The sequence below is a fragment of the Mus musculus genome, chromosome 9 (assembly GCF_000001635.26).
Source record: "Mus musculus strain C57BL/6J chromosome 9, GRCm38.p6 C57BL/6J".
NCBI classification, from domain to species: domain Eukaryota; kingdom Metazoa; phylum Chordata; class Mammalia; order Rodentia; family Muridae; genus Mus; species Mus musculus.
Window position 1 is genome coordinate 46,827,129 of NC_000075.6, and position 23,271 is coordinate 46,850,399.

A 23,271-nucleotide genomic window follows, 5' to 3' on the forward strand; every position below is an offset into this window, starting at 1 on the left:
TGTAACTAGACTGTCACAAAAATCAGAAGTGCACCATCACCCAAGGGCTTTCTTATACATCTCAGAGAATACCAACCGCTACCTTAGGAAGCAGGTGGCCATTAATGAGTGTTCTCTTTGTGTGTCCTTCTTTCTGTGTGCCCTTATCTCTGTCCCCCCTCTTTCTCTTACATCAAATATAACTGAACAGTCTTTGACCCCATCTACTTCCTCTTATGGCTCAAATCTCAGCTCAGGTTGACTCACAAGGCTTGCCATGACTTTGAGAGTGAAGTCCAACTCAACCTGGGTCACAAAGTAAGGCCCCGTATTTTAAAAAGGTCTTAGCTCATAGCTTTGATGTCTTTCCAATAATATACTTACACCACGTTTTGCAAACTTCAGTCAGTATCATCTTCATACACAATGATAAACCAAATGTTCTTTCCTGAGACAGCACTGTGCAATGATCCTTCTTGGACAAGCTTGTTCTCTTCCTCATTTCTGGTTAGGTTCTTTTTTCTTTTTTCTCTTACCATGCAACACACACACACACACACACACACACACACACACACACACACACACACACAGTGACTTAACAGAACAAGAAAATTCTATCGTCCTTATTTGCTACCTGAGCAGATGTGTTAGGTAATCTATAACTTATTTTCCCCTGAGAAGCTGCCATTCCATCAGTTGAGAGCAGCTTTCTCTGGGCTTTCCGGAGCCTCTCATCTCTGGTGCGGGAGACATCCCCATCATATACCTTAGCCCTTTAACGACCCTTTCAATCTGCAGACCAACATCTCTCAGCTTGGGAAAATTTTCTTCTATTATTTCTTTGATAATTATCCCTCCATTTTCTCTGAACCTTTCTAGAATTCCTAACGGTCAAATGACCACCCTCCTGAACGGATACTCTAATGTTCTCATTTTCTTGGCCATTACCTGCCTTTCTCTGCCTCATATTCTCTCTCTTTCTGTTCCACTTTTGGGGAAATTTCATCTATTTTATCTTTCAAACCTTTTATTGAATTTTGAATTTTTGCTATCACTTTTAATAGCCGGGAGCTCTCTCCTGTGCTTTGATTGCCATGTAGGATAGCCCGAATCTACACCTATCTTGTGATCTCTCTGCCACTCTGCCTCTCTGCCTCTCTGTCTCCTGTCCACTGCTTTTTATTTCAGGTGGGAGCTCTGCTTTTATTTCTGTGAGGACATTATGTATACATACATGAATACGTGTGTGTGTGTGTGTATGTATTTATGTACATTTGTACATGTCTGTGGTATGTATCTGTGGGTGGGCATGCACGGGTGTATACATACATATGGAAGCCAGAGGACAACCTTGGGTGTCATTCCTCAGGCACCATCCACTTATTTTGGAGACCTGGACTTTCCCTGGCCTGTAGCTTACCAAGAGGATGGTAACCTTACTGACAGGAGTCCTAGGGATTGCCTATATCTTTCTACCTAGTACTGGGATTATAAGCTATTGCCGCTATGCCCATACACACATATATATTTATATGTGCTTTTGATGATTAAGTTCGGGTCCTCATGCTTGTAAGGCAAGCACTTTACATCTTGCCAACTGTGTGCTTCAAGTTTCCTTCTACTCTTCTATTGTCTCAGCTTCTTCTAACTTCCTTCTCTTCCTTTCAGCCTGAGTGGCATCATGTTTTACATAACATATGATAAGATCTATAATAAGAGTTCCTTGGTTGCCCATACCTGAGTGAAGGAGTTATGAAGAAAACCTGATTGGGAAATCCAAGAGATGGTTTAGTGGTTAGAAACACCTGCTGCTCTCCCAAGGGACTTGGACTCCCAACACCTTCACAGTGATGAACAACTGCCTGCCACTCCTGTTTCAGGCAATCCAATGCCCTCTTCTGGTCTCAGCAAACACTGGGCATGCAAGAGATACACATACATGCATGCAGGTATTCACACGTACACATCGAATCAAAACAAGTAAATCTTAAACCCCAAATAAAAGGTAGTGCATTACTGCCTTATCTGCATTAAAAAAAATAGAAAAAGAAAATCTGCCTTGAAGTTCTCTGGGCATGAGTGGGTCCCATCTGCTGGTGGGTTTTACGGTGGGATGAATAGATAGGGAGCTGATTTTCCTTGGAAGGACAACCCTAAATTAGTAGTGCCTTTCTTTCCTTATGCCAACTAGGTTGGCTTCTCAAGCTGTGTCCAGCTTGAAAGACTGGCTGGGGGAGGGGATCGATACTGGCCCAGTGGTGCATAGATTCCCTGATGCCTTCCTTCTGTTGGAAAAGTGCCTTCCAGTTCTCCTCTCTACTCATCCTCTGAGAATAGCTCCTCCTACTCAGCCAGGGCAGAAAGAGAGATGTTTGCTTGTCTGCATGGGCCAGGTGATCAACCTGCAGACCTAGCCCTCTGTCTCTCCCACAATCAGCCAGGCCAGCCATATCTAACTCCTCAGGCCTCCTGGGGTCCACAGGGCAAGGCTTCTTTTCCACCCATGCTTTCCTCCGAGAGCCGGCCGGCCATTCAGACTTCTTCCATCCTGTTGAGCCTGTGCTTAGATCTCCCCCAAATTAGGCATTTCCTCCCCACTTCCATCATTTCCACTTCCTTTTTCTTGATAGGATGTTGGTGTCTTGAGTCTTACACTAGTGAGACATTAGGAGGGAACGACGGTAAAGGACCATGGTCGGCCCCCCATTTCTAACCTGAAGTCTGTGGATCTAACATCCACCTTCCCCACTAGCCTCACACAGCCTGGAAGACAGACCCCCACCGGCTTCCTTCCTCAGCTTCCTCAGAGCCAGGCAGAGCCCTGGACACAAGAGCAAGGAGGTTTTACCGGGAAGGGTGTCTGTCTTACTGAGTGTGAGACCTCAGTCTGCTTGGTAGCAGAAAAGTCAGGGCTGGGTTGGGGGCTAGGCAGCTAAGCTTGTCCGTACACAGAAACAAACAAACAAACAAACAAACAAACAAAACAACAACAACAAAAAACCCCAAACCAAACAGAACCGAACCGAACCACACCAAACCAACCCCCCTTAGCTCCATCCATTCAAATATTCTGAACAAAATCCCCTAACCAGGCAGGTGAATGTCCTGGTGTGCCCGGGAGTTCAAAGAGCCTGGCTCCAGCATCACTGCCCAGTTTCCCTCCCCCCGCCCCCTTCCCCGCCCCCCCCCCCCCAACCTGCATTTTGCCCCAGTCCCTGCCCAGGCAAGGGCCTTCTGTCTCATGCCTGGAAGGGAAGGAACCAGACATCTTCATTCTAGAAGTCTGGAGTGGGGAGGGAAGAGGATGAGGAGTGGGAGGGAGGAGGGAGTGTTGAAATAAGGGAGGAAGAAGGAAGGGTAGAGGGGGAGGAGAGGGTGGAAAAGGGAGGAGAAGGAACAGGCAGAGGGCAGCCTGGAGGTCTCAGGAGCCAGCACCAAGACCTGATACTGCATAAGAAGCTAAAAATACTGGGCTTCCTCCCCACTGCTGTCTCAATGTCGTTTTTGTTGTTGTTGTTGTTGTTGTTGTTGTTTTTGGGTTTTTTTTTTTTTTAAATAAGGCAGCCTCTTTCTAGTTCTCCCCTTCCACTGTCATTTATTTCAGTTTTTATCTCCACAACAAAAATTCCTTCCAACTTTCCCCCCTTGTCTCCCTCTAATGCTCTTCACTCTCAAATGCTAATAACCTCCAGCTGCAAACGGCTTAGAAGTGGCTCTAGATTGTTTGATCTTTGGCCTGTGATCTGCTTTCATCTCTCTGCTTTCAAATGTTACTTTAGATTTACTTTAACCTATTAACATGCTTGGTATTCATAGACACGCACACTCCAAAGCAGCTTCCAAGCGCCTCAACCCCCTCCCCATTTTAGCCAGGCAGGAAACTGGAACTCCCAACGCAGAGTAGACCGGAACTTTCCAGTGCTGGATGGAGGAGGAGGCCCGAAAGGCAGAAGACTGTGTCTGAGGAGGCTCTGCAGGAGAATGGTGGGAAGGGAAGGACAGGAGGAAGAGATGAAGGATTGCAGAGAAGAAAACAGAGAAGAGAAGGTAGAGAGTGCACTCAGGTGGGCGGGGAGAGGGGTAGAGACAGAGACCTAGAGGTACAAAAGCCAGGAAAGTGTCCAGGACTGGCAGCCTCCCTGCTAGTCACACACAGTCTAAATCTATGCTCTCCAGGCAGAAGATGGGGACCCAGAGCCCGCTGAGTTAGCGCCTCAGATTTCCAGCTTGTGGTTGAGCTGGGATGCTTGGCGTATTGTTTCCACAGGAAACGAGAGAGGCATGAATATGGATGAAACTCCTCACCGAGACCACAAGGGTACAGTTCAATTATTTGCCATATAAAGTAGCACGCGAGAATACTTGATGCTTGATCATTTCTTCTGTGTACAAGTGTGTGTGTGTGTGTGTGTTTTCGCATGTAGGGGTGTGTGACTGTGACAGGGTGTGTCGAGGTGGCTGGAGAAGGTTCGCCAAGCCCCTGTGGGAGAGCCTTTGCAAGGCATCAATCCATTCTGACCCTTCTTGAATGCTCCTGTGACCTGAGCCCTGTAGATGATATCGGTGTCAGGGCTCCCTATTTTTCCACTTGCAGATTACAGCAAAACACACACTCACTCACACCCCCCCCACACACACACTCACACACACCACACATGTACACACTCGTATCACACATACACACATACCACACATACATACACACACAAACACTCATACCACACACACGCATACACACTCACCCACACTCATAGCACACACACACACACACACACACACACTCATAACACACATATACACATACACATATTTACACATACACACACAGACTCATACCACACACACACATACGCACTCATCACATACACACTCATACCATACACACATATGCACATACACACACTCACAAATAGACACACAGACTCACACCACATATACATACACATATACTCAACACACACACACACACACACACACACACACACACACACACACACACATTGACACATGCAGTCATGCATGCGCACACACATTCATTCCCCACATTCCAGTTGCTAACCCACAGCCTCCACATTCACCAATAGACAGAGACCCAGAGGAGGACTGCTGATGTTAAAATGTTTGGAAAGCCTTGAAGCTGAATCCATCCCAAGCCAACCATTTCCTCAACTCTGCTCTATTGTCTGAAAGAAGCAGATGTTTCTGTCTCCTCTGAGCAAAACCTGGCTGGCTGTAGAGGGACTCCAGAATCCTCCTAGCAGTCTCTGCAGAGGAAAAGCCACCGAAAGGGACAGTGAAACCTCACTTGTAGTTAGAAGCTCAGGTGCAAGTCTCAGGCCAGTGACTCAATGTCTCACCCCAGCTTCCTAGTCTGTGAAATGGACTAGCATTCCTCCTTGAGCTGAGCTAACAAAAATAATCCCAGTGAGGCTATAACTGAAAGGCACGCAATGTTGCAATGTTCCTCATGTAGCAGGTACTGTCTTAAGTGCCTTATAAATATTAACTTGCATAATCCCCCGTTAATCCCGCTTAATCCCCCTTTAACCCTATGAGGTGGATACTGCTATTAGTCTCATTTTCTAGATAAGGAAATGGAGACACAGAAGGTTTAAGTAATTTGCACAAGGTCACACAGCTAGGGCTATTATGTTCATTTTAGACTAATTAGGCTCTAGGGGTCGTATGAATTCATCAATTACCCCATTCAGTTCCTTGACATGCCTTGGAGATGGGGCCACTGCCACCAGTTCACATAGAATGGAGTGGGCCAATCTCACCCTAGAAATTCAAGTTAATTGCCATGGGAACCTAAGTTCCTTAACAGATTCTGACATGAGGACGCATCTCCCAGAGCAAGACTGACCTTGCTGCTATTATCATGCTTGAGTGTTGGTGGGGCTGCAAGGTGGGGAACTCTTGTCTGGGCGGTTAGAAGCCAAGTGCTAAGGAAAAGGTAATGTTCCTAGGCTGTGTCTCCTTACTCAGACCTTCCCTAGGGCCGTCCATGGCCTTCCTAGTGTAGCAGGTGGGCCGCTTCTGGTCCTGGACAGGAAGATGGGCAAACACTTCCATGCCGGACCTGCAGTAGATTCAACACAGCACAGGAGTCCTACCTCAGTAGATTCTCTTCTGTGTCTTGACCCTTTGGGTTCCCATGATGACGAAGGCTTTAGCTCCAGGACTAAGAACAGGCGGTTCTGGCTGGACCCACCTATAGGTTACTCTGGTCCCTGAAGCAGTAGATCTACCCACTCAAAGTCAAAGGTGTTCATGTCCTTGCTCAAATATCACTGACCCTGCTGGTTATGCTCCCATTCATGTGGCCATCTTGCAGAGGCTGAGTTTAAGTGGCTTCAGCTTGGTCATACAGCATCTCCTTGTCACACCCAACAACATATCCCTTGACACTCTACAGTTTTACCCTGATTGTGGTTTAGAGTTAAGCTAGGAAGACAGTTTGTGGGTCTCCAGCAGCTGACACATCTATGACTCCACATTCTCTGTGAATGTCCTAGACCTGGGACTGCTGGTGATCTGGTGGAATTTAGGTTTAAGGTGTGGCTTCTTCCTCTTACTGGGCACTCTCTCCTCTAGCTTGGCCCATCTAGATGCCATCTCTACCTAGCAGAGGACTCCATGATGGCAGAGCCCTGGCAGGAATTGAACTTGGCCTTTCTACTTACTGACTTTGTGCCCCCATGTGAATAGCTGACCAAGTCTTCCCCATCTGCTTAAATAGTGTGGTGTTTTTAATGAATGGTGGCTTCTGGATGACAGGGCCTTGGGAGTGCAGTTCCCTTAGAAGGGTCTCTTTTTACACGCCGACTTGCTGCACAGACCATTGAGGTCCCCTGGGAAAGAGCTGAATGTCAGGCAGAGCTTCCAACCGAGGGGCTTAGTGAAGGTGCATGCTTGGGGGGGGGGCATCTGTACCTTTCATTCCACTGATAGCATAACTCTGGCTCTGTCATTGTTTATAGGACAGTTCCGAGCACCATGGTCAGAATCCAGATGTGCCTGTTCCGGGCCCCAGTGAATGCCCAGCTTCTGTTCTCTACAGTATGAGGTCTCCTACCTCTCACTTAAAAGATGGTACTGCAGGCCAGGAAGAGCAAGTCTCCATCACTGTAGTGGTAAGAGCAAGGCTGGGCTGATCAGTGTTTGCAGCCCCTTGGCATCCTTTGGTGTCAGGCACAGCAGGGAGGAGTTCAAGGAAGCTGGGAGGGGCTGTAGACACTGAGGAAGTGAGCCCCTTTCTTCACACCACCCACCAGCCCTTAGTTACTGGGAAGAACAAATGCAAATGGACCCAGAGCACAATACCCAGAATACACTGCCATGCTTCCTAGGGGCTTGCTGTAAGTTAAAGCTGGGCTCCTCCTGGGGGCTGACATTTTCCCTGGTTCAAACAACATCTGCGCCTCGCAGAGCTTGGCAAAGGTGAAGGAGTCAGTCACTGCCATTGTGAGACAGAATGGAGAGCCACCCCACGTCCCTCCCACCTGCACGTGTGTGTGTCTGTGTCTGTGTGTGTGTGTGTGTGTGTCAAACCCACACAAACACCTACACATGTAGATGTAAATGCCCCCTCACATGTCATACAGCATGTATAGCTGGAGGTGTCTCTCACACTCACCTGTAACCCTAACAACGTCCACACCCACTGATGTGCTGTGGCACATGTATGCTCTTCCACAAACCTTTAGGTTTATACAAACATACATGCATGTTTACATGCATATTTACCATGAAGGGCAGACAGGTTCTTGCGACTCGTCTATCCTTGATCTTCCCTATGTCAGGTCACAGCCCCTTCCCTGCCATCTGCCTCCATGCTCTGACTGGGCAGCAGCAGTAGGGGGCTGGCTGCTGAGGAGTCAAAATAAACGCATTCTCTAAGAGGGACCATCTTCCCCTCCAGGCTCTAGGCCAAATCTCCAAATGAAATCAGGCTGGGGAGAAATGAACAAGTGAGATGCAGAAAACAATGTGAAGAAGAAACTCTGAAGATTCGAATAATAATAGAAAAAAAAGGTGAGAGTTATTTTTCAGCTCACTGGCTTTCTGAAAAGTAATATAAAGTTGGCCAGCGTCTTCTTGGAATCGACCTTTCTGAGCCGAGACCCAGGCCACACGCACGTCTTTTTCCTCTCTTTCTATTACCCGAAATTTGTATGGTTTCATCTCCTCTGATTCTCTTTCATTTGTGCGCCTGTGCAAACCCCTGTGTCAGGGGCTTGTTCCTAACCTGGCAGGCCCACCAGGCTGCCAGCATTCTCCTGGGCCTCCTGCAGGGCTGAGAATTGAGATCCTCCCAGGGCCTGCAGCTCTCCTGCTCCAGCTCCCCCACCCACCTGGTCTCCAAGCTGTCTTTGTTCCTAAGAGGACTCCCGTGTTCTTTCCTGCAGGCTGTCCTCTTCTCTCTGTGGGCTAAGGGGACAGGTCCTGGAGCAAAGCCGAGCCCAGAGTCTGCTGCACCGCGCAGCAGAGCACATTCATGAGGAAAGAGTGTGTCTTCTTCAGGGTGGCCGCTCCAAATTCTCCAGGATATAGATTCAGGAGGGGCTCCGGCCATTGTTGAGAGTAAAAGCATTGCTATTTGCTGCTGTTCCAGGGAACCCTCTCAAGGGAGAGTGTGAAGGTCTTGCCTAGAGGTATTTCTGCTGCTCTCTCCTTCTGTCACCTCCTACTCAAGGCATGCACACACTCACACATGCAATATGCACAAACACATGTGTAAGGTCTTCAAACATATCCACGCACATATACCCATACCCCCTGTCTTAGTCAGGGTTTCTATTCCTGCACAACATCATGACCAAGAAGCAAGTTGGGGAGGAAAGGGTTTATTCAGCTTACATTTCCACACTGTTGTTCATCACCAAGGAAGTCAGGACTGGAACTCAAGCAGGTCAGGAAGCAGGAGCTGATGCAGAGGCCATGGAGGGATGTTCTTTACTGGCTTGCTTCTCCTGGCTTGCCCTGCCTGCTCTCTTATAGAACCAAGACTACCAGCCCAGTGATGGTTCCACCCACAAGGGGCCTTTCCCCCTTGATCACTAATTGAGGAAATGCCTTACAGTTGGATCTCATGGAGGCATTTCCTCAACTGAAGCTCCTTTCTCTGTGATAACTCCAGCTGTGTCAAGTTGACACAAAACTAGCCAGTACAGCCCCCTTAAACACTCAAACTCCCCTGTGTGTGTACATACTTTAAATGCATCCATATAAGCACAAGCATGTAGCTTTTAACACATATGGATGCAAGTACTTTAAATACATCCACACAGATGCACACACATGCACATTTCACAAACATACAATTACATGCGTATACCTCTAAAGAGACCCAACCATGTGTGTGCATGCACGAACACATACACACATTGGGATACATGCATATGTGTGTGTGCTGATACATCTCAATCATATGCACATGCATATACCTCACAAACACATGCATGCATTGGTACATATATGTGTGTGTAGCTCAAGTGAGACCCAATCATACACATAAAAATCTTTAAGGTGCCCAAACATGTATTGACACATATTAATCACACCCTCATAGTCACTCATATGTGCCCAGTACATGCATATTCTTCTGCAGGGGTGCCTTTCAAGGCAATGCTGATACTCTTTGGGTAGCCAGTGTCCACTCTCAGTGTCTCCCCAAGGATGGGGTGGGGTGCTTGGGAGTCTGAATCCCTACTGATCTTTTTTTTTTTTTTTTTTGAGACAGGGTTTCTCTGTATAGCCCTGGCTGTCCTGGAACTCACTCTGTAGACCAGGCTGGCCTCGAACTCAGAAATCTGCCAGCCTCTGCCTCCTGAGTGCTGGGATTAAAGGCATGCGCCACCACTGCCTGGCTCCCTACTGACTTTTGCAATAAATGTATCAACATTGGGTTTCACTCCCCCACCCCATGTGATTCTTTGCTGAGAAGGTGAGTGACAGATGCCTTACTCCAAGTTCCCTGTGGTTCCAGCAGGACCAGTTGTGCTGGGCTCTCTGGGTCCATCCCTGCAGCTTATCTTTGGTACTTTGCGGGTTCTTTTCTCTTCTACCCTTCCCTACCCATTTTCTTTCATCTTTTCAACCCCCTAACACTAGATGGGAGAGAAAAAGGATAGAGAAGAAAGGAAAGAGAACCCCAAATAAAGCCGGGGATTGGATATGGAAAGACGTTATTGTTAGACTACTTCCTGCTGATTAGGGGTGTTGAGTTCCTTAGGGCAAATTTGATCTTTGCAGTTAGAATATCTAATTTCTCCTTTTTGCTGCTTCTTCTTTGCATCTGACTACTTAACAAACTACAACCAACATCAACCAACAACACCCAGCAAGCAACCAACCAACCCTTGCCTCTCAGGGCCCTAGCATTTATATACCCTGAAATTCCAAACCTTATACAGTTGCAGAAACTATCTGTAGCTGGCACAATGATGCCCTGGCTAGAGCTGGAGGCAAATAGTCAGCTGCTATGGACCATCTGAAGCAGCCCCAAAACCCACACCGGAGGTTAAAATAAAAACATATTCCTATATTATTTGCATATTTTTGAAGAGCCCCAAGTTCCAGAATTTTCACCACACATTCAAAGAGTTAAGAAAGCCTGAATGGGTAGATATTAAGTGATGGAAAAGAGGAATGGAGGAATGGGGATGCAGGGAAAGTGACTGACTGACTGACTGATTGATTGATTTTTGCCAAAGGAAAGCAGAAGGAAATAATCAATTCTTGTGGCCCCTTCCTGTGCCAATGACTCTCAACCTTCCTAATGCTGCCACCCTTTAATACATGTCCTCGTGTTCTGATGACCCCCCCCCAACCATACAGTTATTTTTATTGCTACTTCATAAGTGTAATTTGCTACTGTTATCAATCCTAATATAAATATCTGATATGCAGATGGTCTTAGGCTATCCCTGTGAAGGACTGTTTGCCCCCCAAAGGGGTCACGACCCACAGGTTGAGAACCACAGTTTTATGAGTTCTATTTCCCCCTCCCCCCCGCCCCCGTTCAACTTTTTGAAGCAGATGAGTTGCTCAGGATGTGACTCTAGGGGTAGATTGAACAAGACAGTGGGGATTATTGACATTAGTTCATTCTTGGCTGCTTGCATAGATGGGCACTTCCTTCTTTAATCCAATTCTATCGCTACACTCATAGTGCAAACGAAACAGGTGTTAGCTGCCAATCTTACAGGTGAGAATTATGGGTCTTAAAATAGGCAAATGACTTGAGTCTATCAGTAGGCTAGTGTTATGAGCATCTCCCAGTTCTCAATGGGGTAGCACAGTTTCTCCAGCTTGTCCCTCTTCAGTGGGAGTTGGTAAGATGCTCTGCCTGAGTAGTCGCCTGGAATCCAGGCTGCTTCTGTCTGTGGCTTTGCTGCCCACCGGGTTCTTGGAGCATCTCAATTAGAAAGGTGGATAGAAATTTCATAAATTCATTTTTTAATAGCTGAGTAGTATTCCATTGTGTAAATGTACCACATTTTCTGTATCCATTCCTCTGTTGAGGGGCATCTGGGTTCTTTCCAGCTTCTGGCTATTATAAACAAGGCTGCTATGAACATAGTGGAGCATGTGTCCTTCTTACCGGTTGGGACATCTTCTGGATATATGCCCAGGAGAGGTACTGCGGGATCCTCCGGTAGTACTATGTCCAATTTTCTGAAGAACCGCCAGACTGATTTCCAGAGTGGTTGTACAAGCTTGCAATCCCACCAACAATGGAGGAGTGTTCCCCTTTCTCCACATCCTCGCCAACATCTGCTGTCACCTGAGTTTTTGATCTTAGCCATTCTGACTGGAGTGAAGTAGAATCTCAGTGTTGTTTTGATTTGCATTTCCCTGATGATTAAGGATGTTGAACATTTTTTCAGGTGCTTCTCTGCCATTCGGTATTCCTCAGGTGAGAATTCTTTGTTCAGCTCTGAGCCCCATTTTTTAATGGGGTTATTTGATTTTCTGGAGTCCACCTTCTTGAGTTCTTTATATATATTGGATATTAGTCCTCTATCCGATTTGGGATAGGTAAAGATCCTTTCCCAATCTGTTGGTGGCCTTTTTGTCTTATTGACGGTGTCTTTTGCTTTGCAGAAGCTTTGCAATTTTATGAGGTCCCATTTATCGATTCTTGATCTTACAGCACAAACCATTGCTGTTCTATTCAGGAATTTTTCCCCTGTACCCATATCTTCAAGGCTTTTCCCTACTTTCTCCTCTATAAGTTTCAGTGTCTCTGGTTTTATGTGGAGTTCCTTAATCCACTTAGATTTGACCTTAGTACAAGGAGATAGAAATGGATCAATTCACATTCTTCTACATGATAACCGCCAGTTGTGCCAGCACCATTTGTTGAAAATGCTGTCTTTTTTCCACTGGATGGTTTTAGCTCCCTTGTCAAAGATCAAGTGACCATAGGTGTGTGGGTTCATCTCTGGGTCTTCAATTCTGTTCCATTGGTCTACTTGTCTGTCACTATACCAGTACCATGCAGTTTTGATCACAATTGCTCTGTAAAAAAAAAAAAAAAAAAAAAAAAGAAAGGTGGATAGAAAACAGCAGTCGAGGCTCCTATGTGGTATGCTTCTTTAGCAACACCTTGAGGTGGCACATGTCATCTATGCTCACATTCCACAGCTTAGAATATAGCCATGTGGCTATAGTGATGACCAAGGAGGCTGGGCTATACAGTCTAGTTTGAAGGAAGAAGGGGAGAATACAGAGATTGCTGAGCCATACCCAGCATGACACAGCTGCAGTCTACTCTCAGAGTCAGGTCTTTGACTTCTAGGCTCAGTGATCTCCCACTCTATAGTTTACAGCTAAGCCTTAGCTAACCAACAAAGCTTGGCCCCCGCTCTTGGTTCTAGGTCTAGAAATGTTTTCATGTATAAGAATATTAATAATCATGATTATTGTGTTTAATGGTTTATTTTGGCTTCGGTGTGCTATATTATACACATTCTATGTAACCTCAACCATCTCTTCATGAAGTAAGTAGGCCAATATCCTAACTGAGAACCTTATACCTCAGAGATAGTAGGCAGCTCATATCTGAATTTGAGAGGTAAAGAGGCTTTGGGTCCAGGACCTTTTAATCTCAATGTCTCTCCTTTCCACCACATTGCTGTGGTTCCCATCAGCCATAAGGTTGGAGGTAGGGTAGACAGGAGGCCATCCTTTTGTCTAACAGGATGGGATTCCCTGATAGAACTAAAGTCAGATGCTAAAGTTGTCAGGAGTGGGTAAAGTCTTTGCAGCCTCTTTGTGCTGGGGATACCTGGAAGCCTGTAGCTCTTGTAGCTCATCTGGTTGATAACCACAGACTTGGGAACACTGGGTCATATAATCCAGGTAGTACAATCTTGGATACCATCCCCCATTAGAAGTTGGAAGACATTTATGTCAAGATCCGTCTGTAATTGGTAACTTGGAGCTCATCACTTCAAGTCCCTGGAATTCGGTGTCTCTACCATTTCCCTTAAAAAATGGAAGACAGTAGCCCCTATTCTCACTGTGCATCACAGCTAATACCACAGGTGTCTCTTCTCACACCCTTCCTGCATACCCACGACAGAGTCACCTTCTTTCTCAGCCACAAGACAATCTCTCCACACTGCTCTTCTGCTCAACAAGCTATTGCTCTCCCCTGCCATAAAGTCCAAGTTCATGAACAGAGCGCCTGCTTTTCTTGGAAGTGAGTGCTCATATTGCCCGTTCAGACAGAGCATCCCTGATTCCTCTAAAACACACCAAAGGCTCCTGCTGTGTTGCCTTTTTCATCCTCCTGTGGTCCTATGACCAGGACCAGGTGGCCTTCCTTGCCTGCCCATCAGTGCCACCTCTGGTTAGTCCCTGCTCATTTTCCTTCTTAAGTTGGCACCTATGGGTATCCAGATATCCTCTGTTCTGGAAAGCCTCTTGGTATATGATCCTTTATATCCTTAGGTATGTAGGCACACAAGTGATCACAGACTCTCTGCGATATGTAATGAAAGAGTTGGTGCTGTGGTCAAACTAGACATAGGAGGCAACCCTGGCAAAAAGCCCTGCAGTTTCCTTGTGTCTGTCTGCAGAGCTCGATGTGTTCATGAACTGAGTTCAGATTTTCAAGCATATTTGGTTGTATTTTCTTTGCCTACCTAGGGGACAACCCCAGATGTCCCATAGGCTAACCTGTCAGTAGAAGCAAGCAGTAGGGACCTCTTGGAAGCTCCTCAAAGTAGGTTCTTTGGCTTTTTGCCCACACACAACCTCTCTCTCTCTCTCTCTCTCTCTCTCTCTCTCTCTCTCTCTCTCTCTCCAGCAGGCTGAAGCCAGTGGTGAAAGTAATAGATTGGGACTGGGATGCTCAGGTTAAGTGGGCCGCTTTGCGGAGCTCATCCATAACCCTGCTGGAGCCCAGAGAACAATACGTTAATTAGAGCCGACGGCACGGCTCCCATCAGCCATCCATCCTGTCCATGTCTACGGGGCCTTCCCCATGGACACGCCAGCCCACTCCCTACTCTGAAAGAGATTTATTCATTATCAATGTGTGTCTATGAGACGGACCTAGTGGGGACTGAAGAAGGTGAGAGGGAGATGCCAAAAGGGACAGAATGTGAAAGAGGCTGATCCCAATCAGCTGGCAGATGGTCAAGGGGTGTGTTTGGGGGCTGGAGATGGGGTGTTCCCAATTAGGGGGATGTGACAAAGCCACCTGGTTGGGCAGGAGAGCCAAAAGCAACAGAAGAGTTGCCATGCCTGTGTCCAGCAAGGAGTCTTGGCCAGGTTTGAACGCAGCTTTCTTTAAGTCCCGAATAGTAGAGAAGAGAAGACACGGAAGATAATATCCTTTCAGCCCAAAGCTGTGTATCCCCCAGAATCTATTTCCAAAGCACCCACCGAAGAAAATGATGCCCACTGAATAAAGAAATGACAGCCAGAGTAAGCAGAGAAATCAGGGTCAAATGTCAGGAGGACTCACCACCAAGGAGCGGGCAGAAATAGGACTCAGGAAGGCTAAGCATGGCTTCTGGAAATTTATTATTTTATTTTATTAATATTTAACCCAAGAGGTTTTTTTTTTTTTTTTTGGTAGAAGGAAGAGAGGTACATTTCCTTGTTTCTGGGTCCTGTTACTTGTGTATTGCAAAGAATTTTAGAGATGATAGAACCAGATCTCTTCAAGGTGGTGCAGGAGCATTTGAAATGGTAAGTGAGCAGGCCAGAGCTGACCAGATCAGACCAATTCTTTCTCTTCTCTTCTCTTCTCTTCTCTTCTCTTCTCTTCTCTTCTCTTCTCTTCTCTTCTCTTCTCTTCTCTTCTCTTCTCTTCTCTTCTCTTCTCTTCTCTTCTCTTCTCTTCTCTTCTCTTCTCTTCTCCTCTCCTCTCCTCTCCTCTCCTCTCCTCTCCTCTCCTCTCCTCCCCCTCTGTGTGTGTATATAACCAGAAGTTAATATTAAGAGTTTTCCTTTATTGCTCCACGTTGGCTTTTGAGACAAACACCTCTCACTGAGCCTAGAGCTCATCAGTTTGGCTGCCCGGCCAGCCACCTCCAGGGAGTTCCCTGTCATTTCCTTACCAGGATGAGGTTATAGTTGTTCACCACATACATCTTTTTTACATGGGTGCTGATGATTCAAAATTAGATTTTGTGCTTACATGGTAAGCACCTTGCTGACTGAGTCAACTGCCCCGGCCTCGGTCAGGGAGACTCTGTAACCTTCAGTAGTCAGCAGTCACCTGGAATGAAGGACGGTTGGACCTGTGCAGGACCTGCTTTGCATCTTTAGCAGGCTTCCAGACTGGGACCCTGTTTCTGCTCTGGGGACCCTTAGCTTGAGAAACACTGACCAGCTGGTTTCTGAGGGTTCCTCTGATTTGTGCACTCTATGACTCAGTCCAGCCTCAGGACAGAGTTGGCTGTCCCTTTGCCACTCATCTTCTATTTGGGGTGTGTGTCTCTCCCAAGTGGGCAGACTTTTCCCATGTCATTTCTGAGTTCTTCCAGTCCAGACAGTTAATGTCACGTTCTGTTCCCAGCATACCCTGAATGGATGAGCTAAGCCCTACAAAATGCACGGAAGGCAATTCAGGCAAAGTATTATCAACAAGATTTAAGAAGAAGCCCATGGAACACAGCAATAAAACCTGGAAATAACTATCCATTTCCTACCTACAAAATGTCTCATTTCCGAGTCCATAAACGCTCCCCCCTCCGGATCCCAGACCCATCTGTTTTGTAAGTGTGTATAATTATTAGCATCATAAAATCAGTTGCTATACCTAATGTAATTATCAGCAGCCAAAATAATATCAGGTAAAGGCAGGGGAGGAAGGAGGAGGAAGCTGCTCACTGCTAACTCAGACTCATTTTTTTTTTAAAGAGAGGGAAGTGGTCACATGAGAAGATAAGAATTCTTTATGGTGAGATTCCACTTCCAGTGGAGGCTTTGGGGACTGCTTTGCAAATAAGGCTGAGCTGGCTCATCTCAGAGTAAAGAGCGCCTCCTCGGCATGTGCCATGGGTTCAGTCGCTATTGGGAATCAGAAGTTGAGATCTGTGCTTCCTCTGCGACCAACCTACAGCCTCTCTGGAGGCCCAGGGAACATGTCCTTCCCTCCAGAGGTGCTGCCAAAGCTTTTTCATTCTTTCCCATGCTTTGGCTCAACCTCAGGAGAGTTCAAAAGTAAGTTTCCAAAGCTTGGCCGGGATAACTAAGTCTGTGGTGAGTTCCTGATTCAGAAAGAACTCCTGCCTTGTGTCTGGTCACAGTGTCAAGGCTGGTTAGTCACCCATGGAATGAGTGAGGCGGCGAGTCAATGGATGGAGTGATGGATGAATGGAGAGGGTCCAGATGGTGACAGCAATGGCTATTACAGGAGACGGCGAGCATATGCCAGTGCCTCCGCCCATGTCTTATGGTGTTGGTGGGAGGAAGCACACTGCTCACTGAGGCATCATGGAGAGGCTGGCTTTGACTTACTTCAGTATTCTGACCACTAGATCATTCCAAATGGAATGGCCATCTTTGCACAGAGGTGGGCTCTATAATCCCGATGTTCTTCAAGGCGGAGCCTGGGCAACCCCTCCCCAGGCATCTTATCCAGGAGGTTGGAGGGGCAATAAAAAGAACATTTACATTACATCTGCTGTATATCTGACTCATTTGACCATATTGAACTCACTCCTCAAGCTTGAACTAGACCCTGTAGTTCTCTATTTCTTAACATGAAAGAAAACAAGCTCAAAGATTCACCGAACTAGACCATCCCACCAGCTAGTGATACCCAGAGCTAAGATCCAAAGGAGGCTCTGCCTTCTCCAAGGTTCAGCACCTTCTACAACGGCTTGAAAAGCTATCCTAAGCCTTGGAATCTCCAGTGCACTTGTTGGGCCAGAAAACTCAGTGTGCCTGTCTACTGAAAATACAGGCTGTTGCCACTGCTGGCTGAGGTGTTGGTCTGCCTTCTGGATCTATCCCTGAGGATTTGAAGCTGTCATAAGAGGGCCTGGAGTGGGGGTGTGATTGTTCTCAGTGCCCATTGTCTATTGGTTCAAATGGGTTTGTCAAGCTGCCCTAGCATCTTCTCATCTGCTTGTCTGCCAGAATCCAAATCCAATCTGATGGTGAAGGGATCTGTTCTATGGTCCTGAGATTTGTGACTAATGAGCCTTCCCCATCCTCCACATCCCTCTGCTGTTGAGGACCAGGGTTCCGTCTCCAGGTCTCACTCCAGACATATTAAGGGATGGATGGGGAGTGTGTCAGCCTGATAGGGCAGATGGCCGGGGGTCCAGGCTGTTGTACTCTCCCTAGTTTGTAGGAATGGTGAGCCCCAGAGGCACTGGCAATGCATTCTGGGAGAGGTGGGACAATTAGACTGGTGGGCTTTCTGAAGTGTCTCTGCAGTCTTTGGAGACAGCTCCTTGTAAGCATGTTTCTTCCCACTTCTGTCCCTTGTTCCCATGCCAGCATCCTTTGATGGTCCCCCAGGTCTCTTTATGCCTAAAGGCCTCTCTCTAGTCTCCACTGCAACTACGTGGCAGGGACTCCCTCCTTCCTCCTACACTAGCTGAGCAGGTGAAGAGGAGGGGAGAGTGCTGGGAGCTGGTGGCCATGGGCACCACCATGACACCTTTCTTTCTTAAGGCTTCCCCTTTCTTTGCTTCCAACATATTTTTTTTTGCCTCCAATAATTTCCAGTCTGGCTTGCTACACTGCTAGGACAGGCCCTGCCAGAGCAGGGCACCAGCCAAGCCTCTGGGAGGCTTCTGCTTCTACTGATAAGTGTCCCGTCTTTTTCCTCCCTTCCGGCAGGGTAGAGATGCCCTCCCTTCTGAGCTAGGGAATTAAAGCAGGGAGCTGGGCTTTGGCAACCGGCTTTCTCCCTGGCACTAGGCCTGCACTGTCTCCATGGGTTTCTCTCTCAGACTCACTGTTGCCTGATTAAAAATGATTCCTTCTTGCAAGACAAAATAGGGTCTTGTCTGGAGTCCACCCTAAAATGAGATAGAGACTTAGAGTTCCAGAGTGTCAGAACTCAGTCTGTAGGAAAGAAGGGTCACGGCGGGGTGGGGGAGTGGGTTACCTTTCCAGTGAAGGGAAGGGTTGCATGAGAGAAAATATGCCCAGGCTGTCTTCCATCCAACCCAGCCTTACCTGTATGAAGAACCTCAGAGTGGGTGTTCTCAAACTATGGGAGCACAAACCAGACATGGTAACACATGCCAGCAATGTCCCAGTTTTCCTTTGGGGGGGGGGGGTTATTAGTTATATTAGCACGCTCAGCCTGTCATAACAAAATATCAGAGATGATATGTACTAAGCAACAAGAGCTTATTTTTCTAAGTTTGGGAGGCTGAGAAGCCTGAGCTTAAGGTGGGAATGCCTGTCCTTGTTTTCGGAGGGCTGTCTTCTCGTTGTGTCCTCACACGGGGAAAGGAGGACATTTGGAACCTCCAGGACAGCCCCAGAACTAGCCCTATCAGGTTAAGGTCTTGCTTTCATGGCTTTCTTTCTTCTCTGTCACCTCCTCAGAGATCCTGCTTCCAAGGATGGTCATTCTGAGGGCTGAGCTACAAAATCAGAAAATTTCAGGGAAAAACTTCAGTCCTTGGTGCCAGTCATACTGGGTTGGGGCACACACTGATGACCTCACTTTAGTGCGACTATCTTGCTAAAAAGTGTCTCCATCTACAGATAACGTTCTGAGACCATCGGGCGTTGTGATGGTAACAGAAAACATTGTTGGGAGAGAAAGTCAGTTCATAATATCCAGTTTCCCCAGACTGACTGAACCCAGTAGAGAAGAGACTGGGTTTCCTTTCCTGGGCCCTGCTTGGTTTTTTTGGAAATCTGGTACATTTAGAGTCTCCTCGGGCGTTCCCTGGGCTGAGCCTTGGTACCCAAAACCCTGAAGTCTCTGCTCACTGTTTCCAGATCACTCTCAGCTTCCATTGCTCGTGTGGTCAGTTTTCAGGGTCACAGCTTCACTGCCCAGCCACTCAGCTTTCAGTCAACAGAGGACAAAGATGCAGAGCAGTGTGGTTGTCACTCCAGGAATCCTTTGTGATGTTAGTACAGAGCAGGGGCCCGAGCAAGAGAGGAACACATTATAGGAAGATCTGGGCCTGGAGTCTGTTCAGGGATCAGGGAAGAGATGGAGACAGGAGCAAGAGAAGGCAGGGGTGGAAATTAATCTAACTCTCCATCACTCTGAGCTCGTTATCACTGTCATGAAGGACACCTCTCTTCACATTTTTCTCTCCTAATAGGATTATCCCCCCCAAACATCTCAAGCAAGAGAAAAGCTGTTTCTTTATTTAGAATACACAAAGACTGGAACTTTCCTTTCTGGGCTAAGTAGCCCTTACATGTTCATTGTGCCCTATTATTTCCTTGTAGAAGCACTCTGAGTGGCTTCCATCATCCTGAAGTCTACATGCTGCACTGTGACTCTGAGCCATGGAAATGGGGAGTAGGGTTTGAGGGGGACTTTTCTTTCATCCTTTCAGCTGGTCTGTCCTCAGCCACCCTGTCTTCTGCTGCTGTCTTAGGACTCCCTTAGGCTTCCTCCCATCTCCCTGGCTAGCCTCACCTGTCATTCAGCATCATTGTGCAAGGGTTAGGAACCAGAAGAGCTCACTTGACATGGCAGCTAAGTGGTAAATATGGTGGGGGCAAACGGAGAAGCTTATGGACCAAGTGCATGTCACGTGACCTCTGCTCTGATTGCACTTGCCCCTCCTGACGCTTAGGTAGAAAGGCCACATTAGGCCTCACCATTTTCAGGAAGAATCTGAGAACTGGAAGGGTCTTTGCAGAACACAGAGCTCATCTCCCTATTGGTTGCCCCAATGCTTCTCAGAGGCCTGCTTTCATAGTCCTAGGGTGGAAGGACCTTCTCCCTGTCTGCTAGGCTTTATAGCTTATCATTCTGGGATATCTCTGAGGAGGGCGTGGGTCTCCTTGGATTAGTCAGGGCTTTCCAGAGAAGTGTAATCAACAGAATATGAAACATATTTTGCATATTATAACAGATACATATATATATATCTTGTATAATAGCAAAAGGAACTAGCTGGAATGAGTCTCAAGGCCTACCACTCCCACACTGGAGACCCCCGATAGCTGAGGGTGTGAGTTCCAGCCCAAAGGCTCGAGAGCCAGGAAGTTGGTGGTGTAGTTTTTCAGCTATAAAAAAGCTGATGAAGTGTCAGGCAGTGAGGTTCTTTCTTCCTTGGGAAACAGCTTAGCTTTTCTACTGAGTTTGCATTGCTCAAGTTTTCCCTGTCTGGATGGGGCCTCTCTCTCACTGGGGAGGTGATCTGCCTTACTGCAGCTACCAATTCAAACACTGCTATCCTGAGACATGCTGACACCTCTTAGAATAATGTTTGACAACACATACAGCTTTCCATGGCCCATACAAGTGCCTAGTTAAAATGACCACTACACTTCCTGTCTGCCATTCCGCATTAGACTGGCCCTCCTTATTTAATGTCACAGGGGTGGGCTCTGTCCTTTATGAACCTAGAGTGCTCAGTTCAGCCATGGTCCCATTCTCAAAAGGGACCATGATACCCGGCTGGGAGACACCATTCCTACTGGTTGTCTTCTTCCATTGCATAGTTGTAAGGTCCTCTTGCCTCAGCTGGCCACACGAGATGTCCATCTGCCCACCTCTCCATGTCGTGCACGTGGCCTGGATGGATACATCTGAACTGCAGTGACCAGAGATCTTAGAGTCAGTACCTGGATCTTAGGACATCAGTGTTCTCTTCTCTGTCCCACTCTTTTGTTAAACCCCAGAGAAGCAGTCAGGGCCAATAGGAACCTGAAACTGGCCTGTGGGAAAACTCATTGCTATCTGTTTCTGCCCTTGGTAGGGACTTCAGAGAGGGCGGTGAACTGGGTTCCTACTTAGTTGCCTAAGACTTTGTATGTATCCTGTTCTTTGGCCACGAGAACACCAGCACAGATAGTGTTATATAGTGTTATATAGCTTCTATATAACAACAAAGATGCTGGCACATAAGGAGAGCCTCCATCACAAACTGGTCACCGTAGTTCTCTGCTATAGGAGCAGGGACTTGAATCCAGCTTGAGCATATGTCAGGCTGTGCTAACTTTGATGGGTCAGGCCACAGCCTGGTTAAAATGAAAGTAATTTCAACCTTAACAACCTTAACCTTCTTAAGAATGCCAGGAGCTCAGCTGGCGGCCATCTTAGGAAGTCAAGGTAGGATGGACACTGTGACATCTTCAGGAAACAGCATATGAGGTGACTGGAGGGGATGACTCCTAAATGTCACTATGCTACTGCTGGCATCTTAGTCTTCCCACAGACAGTTGGATCCCTAGAATGGGTGGCTCTAGAGTTCCTTTATATTCGCTCCCTGGAAGAATGAGAGGCCCAGGGTATCCCAGTGTCTCCCAGTGCTGGCCGTTGCTGGGGGAGGAGGTGTGGGCACAGCCTTTGCAAAGGGCACAGCAGAAGTGAGGCCGCTTCCTGTTTGTCTGGGCCCCCGCCAGCGTGTTCTGCAGGGACTAAGACGAGGAGAGCAAACAAGGGGATTTTCAGATGGTCTTTGCCGGCCTTCTACTTTGTTTTCCCTTGGAGGGAGAGGCAGCCACGATTCTAAATCTTGGCCTGGAGGAGCTGGGCAAGAGATATTGGAGAGGAGGATGGCTTATGTGAGATGAGGAGCCGGAAGCCCTGCTAAGCTGATCTGGGGAGCGGTTGATCTGAGCCCCGCTCAGAGAAGCTTCAGCCTCTCTGAAGAGAATGCGGACTGACCTTTCTAGAGGATGTTGCTTCTCTTACAATGGCCATTTCAAAGGAACTGTCATCAGTTTGGAGTGTGGGGAGAGGATCGCCTGACACTCACTGACTACCTACAGAGACAGGAACCTCACTACCCTCTCAGGGTTAGCCATTTTACCTCCATGCCAGCCCTCCTAATGGTCTGCCTCCAAGTGGGTAATGGTAATGTCCACCCAATGTTCCAGAGGCTCCTGAGACACCCAGACCATGCCATCTGTCATCTGATCCTACGTGGGCGTTAACGCTCAGAGCACCTTCCCACTTGCTGGGGCTGTGGCTGCCTGCTCCGGGTTAGTCATTTCATTTCCTCAGCTGGACAGTAAGCTGCTGTCAGTAGGGACCAGATCATCTCCATCTTTTATATCCCACGTACTCCCTCCCAACAGGCGGAGCATATGGCAAGCCTTAATCACCGCATCATGGAAGGAAGAAAGGAAATGGGGAGAAAATATCTGCCCTCACCTTTTCTCTACAAGATAGTGGGTTCCCACCAGGGACAGAACAACCAGTAGGTGCTGGAAGGATGAGTAGCTGAGTGGGTAAAGCGTGTCCTGTGCAAGCATGAGGATCTAGGTTCGAATCCTCAGCATCCACGTGCAAGCTGAGCATGGAAGAGATCGTTCTAACCCAGTGCTGGGGGCAATACAGACAGGCAGATTTGGGGGCTCACTGGCCAGCCAGTCTAACTGAAACAGAGAGTTCCAGGTTCAAAGAGAGACCCTGCCTCAGAAACAAGATGGACGGTGGTTGAGGAAGACACTAATGTGAACCTCTGGCCTTCACATTTGCACTCATGAACACACACACACACAACACACAACACACACCACACACACACACACACACACACACACACACACACACACACAGGAGCAATCACTTGTTCTTGATAGAGGTTAGCAGCACCTTGGCATGGAAAATGGTCCAGACTTTGCTCTCTGTACCTCGGTGCCTGC

The 23,271-nt window shown here is 47.4% G+C and overlaps 2 long non-coding RNA genes across 7 annotated transcripts; both read left to right on the forward strand.

Moving 5' to 3' along the window:
- Positions 1 to 3,229: 3,229 nt before the first annotated feature.
- Positions 3,230 to 11,483, forward strand: Gm31614. Of its 6 annotated transcripts, none has more exons than XR_003948151.1 (5): positions 3,230 to 4,029; positions 4,250 to 4,300; positions 6,966 to 7,118; positions 7,907 to 8,019; positions 8,394 to 8,953. It is a non-coding gene; the product is annotated as a predicted gene, 31614 (long non-coding RNA). The 6 variants fall into 6 exon arrangements; XR_001779158.1 differs by having other exon boundaries at positions 4,159 to 4,300; positions 8,394 to 8,817; XR_870713.3 differs by having other exon boundaries at positions 7,907 to 11,483.
- Positions 11,484 to 12,545: 1,062 nt separating this feature from the next.
- Gm39330 lies at positions 12,546 to 17,131 on the forward strand. Its single transcript, XR_870714.2, has 2 exons — positions 12,546 to 15,195; positions 16,028 to 17,131. It is a non-coding gene; the product is annotated as a predicted gene, 39330 (long non-coding RNA).
- The last annotated feature ends 6,140 nt before the right edge of the window (positions 17,132 to 23,271 follow it).